General features: G+C 39.9%; 1 protein-coding gene across 1 annotated transcript in view; it reads right to left on the reverse strand.

Moving 5' to 3' along the window:
• Window positions 1–3,221, reverse strand: part of Exoc5 (exocyst complex component 5) — a 78,838-nt gene that overhangs the window by 75,316 nt on the left and 301 nt on the right. The window lies entirely within an intron of this gene.

Genomic DNA, 3,221 nt, shown 5'->3' on the forward strand with positions numbered 1-3,221 from the left:
GACCTGCAGTCATTTTTAAGAGTGGAAAGTAGGGCTGGTGAGATGGCTCAGTAGAATAAGTGCTTTCCTGGCAAGTGAAAGTGTCTGAGTTCAAACCTTGGTTCTGAAAAAAAAAAAAAAAAAAAAATTCCTTTTTCCTAAAAAGGTCCTTCCAATTTTCTCTGCTACGGTTAGTAATTATGTTATCAACAATCTACTGTCCAAAGTTTACTCACTTGGAACTCACAACTCCTCAGTAACTAAATTCTTTTGATTCTTCTTCCAAAACGTCTTCCCAAGTGCCTTGTCTTCTTTGTCCCATTAAATTAGGTTAGGATTTCACCACCTCAGATTAATCAATCAACAGGTAATTCCTGAACAATTACCATTTGACAAAAACTATGCCAGTTTACCCATAACCCCCATTTTCCAAGCTAACAATTTTTCCCCACTCACAAGCCATTCTTCACATAAATATTAAAATTATCTGCTTCACAGGAACACTCACTAAAAAGTCAGGTCAGCCCCACTAACCATGGGGTACCAAAAGGCTTCTCAAAACTTCCTCAAATCCCTGTTGTCTCAATGTTTCGCTATGAGTCATTATCCCTATTTCTAAAACATGCATATACACTTCATATATCTTCTCAATACTCTTTAAACACAGCTCACCTTATAAACTGGGTTTACTATTTCTGCTGAGGATGCCCTTCTCCTGCTTGAAAAGTTTCTACTCATGAAACCTTTCCTACTTATCCCAGGAAAAGTCTATATTCCCACACTGCACTATATTATTGGCTAATACATTTGTCTTCCCAAACTATAATTTTAACTCACTGTCTTATTAACTTCAGTGATGTCAGGCCTAGGATAGGTAGGGTATTCAATAACTATTTGCTCAAGGAATAGATGAATAAATTAATAGTCCTATGATGTGCCACTTTGAGACATTCAGCCTCATTAATCTTGCACCTTATGTTGAACTTAAAAGGCATTCAAAAAATCTGTTGAAAGAATGAACTATTAATTGACTAGTTACCATACTAATAAATAACTCCCTCATAACGGTAGCCTGTCCAGAGAGAAGGAAAGACTCTAGAATCAAGAGACAAAATTTGCAAGGAGAAATGAATGTGTCTTCAATAATTCACTAAAATATCTTACAATAGAAAAAGAACTTACCAACATAGCCGTTTTTATATATAAAATACATAATTAATCAAAACCACAGAGGAATAAGCAAGTCCATACAGAGCAATCATTTAAAAATACTAAGATGAATCCTTTAAAAAAAGATATGGCAACAGAGGTCGAATCTAGGATTATCTGGGAAATTCCTAGAATATACATTATTCTAATCACTCATCTATTAACAAATCACTTCTGTCAAATGAGGAAAGTTATGATAAAAAAGGAGGCATCACAGGACCAATAAGATTTTAAACGAGTTGACATGGACATTTCATATATACAAAAGTTTATTTTCCTTTAATTGGTCTTTAACATGGAAAATGAAAGCATAACTTTTAACAATGTATGAAATGAGGAGACATAAAAACAAAACATCCTTAACTATATCCTGCCCTCTGTTAGCCACAGTTCACCAGCTGTGACTAAGACTGGAAACAGGAGAAAAAGACATTCCCTGATTTATCCCACAACTTAGATCTATGGCATTGGCTGTAGGAAATGGCAGCAGTGACGGAAGGTTTTTCTTCTCTAAAGCAAAGAGATCAACTCTACACTTAGGGATGTAATCTAAGAAAGCCATCCAGCAAAAGAAAACACACTTATGTGATTCTATGATATTATACTTCTAATTTCTGATAAGGCAAAAAGGTATATATGACAAGAAGGGAAAAAAAAATCACCCTAATGAAGACCTACTGATATTTACATTTGCTCGAGGAACCCTCTGGCCAAAAATTATAGTCTACATCATCACTGAATCTTATCAACCACCACTTAAAATAAGTGACTAAATTAAACTCAGGATTTGGCTTAACTACTTTATTAAGTGTTAAGGCCTTAGCAAAATACGTATTTCCCCACACCCATACTTTACTCCCGAAATCGGGCAGTAAAGGACTCTTGTGGTCACAGAGAAAAAATATAAACGTTCCAAGACACAACTGGGAATTTTTAAAAGGATTCATCAGTTCAAAAGATAAGGGCTTATGAACTACGACAAAAGTTTTCTGCTAACAGCACCTTTATCACAAAACACATTAATCAAAGATCGCTAACAAATTCTTGAAGTTGTCTCTTTATAAAATATGAAAAATAAAAGAGAACTACTGAACTACCTAGTATCTTGACCTGGGACACACAATGAAGCTCTTAACACAAAGACAATGCCTTCTTGCTCCCATGTCAATAAGCAGATGGCAAAACTTTGTAAATCAATGTAAATTCCAGTATTTCAATCTGAGAAAACGTAACTAACATTTCTTAAGTATTCTGTATAATCACGCTCCTTCCCTCACATATTAGTGTTCTACTACAATTCAGGGCAGTTGTGACAGGTCATTCCGCTCAACAGAATCATCATCCATGCAGGGGATGATTGAAAGCCACAGTATGTAAGTAACAACGTCAATTCCATTTGTTATGAAAACTGGAGCTTAAACTTTAAGCCGCAAAAAATGCAGAAAGAGGAAAAGATACTCTTTTTATTGTGGAGAAATGCTCAACTGTGAACTCTGGAGCTCATACCACTACAACACTTTATACACAAGTTACTCGATGTGACACAAGCGCACAAAACAAGGTCTTCCTTTCACTTCGTGTTTCCACTTTCACACCAAGAGATATTTATGTTTCTTCCTTCGGCGGCCCACAAGAAATTACCTATTCCACTACCGCAAACATCACAGCTGCCCACAGCGAGCTTCGTGAAATTACACCTTCAGGTCTAGAATCCGAAAACTCGCAAGACCCGAGAACGCCACAGTCTCGCCCACGGCCAGGACCTCCGAGGCGGCAGCGGGCTGTCACGGCGCACACGGGTCCGGTCCAGTTCGGCTTCCCTCCGCTCACAGGCCAGGCAGGCCTCGAGGTCCGGTGGGACCCCCGGCCTTCCCACCGCCCAGGGCAGGCCGGCCGGCACCGGGGGGCCACTCGGAGCGCTTACTAGGCGCCGGGGCTCGACGCCGCGACGCCCGAGCCCGGACCTGAGTCGCATCGCGCGCGGTCCCCCGCGCCCCGGCTCTCCCGAGCCGAGCCGGCCCAGCCCGGGCCGC

Source organism: Octodon degus, unplaced genomic scaffold (genome assembly GCF_000260255.1).
Source record: "Octodon degus isolate 3935 unplaced genomic scaffold, OctDeg1.0 scaffold00007, whole genome shotgun sequence".
NCBI lineage: Eukaryota > Metazoa > Chordata > Mammalia > Rodentia > Octodontidae > Octodon > Octodon degus.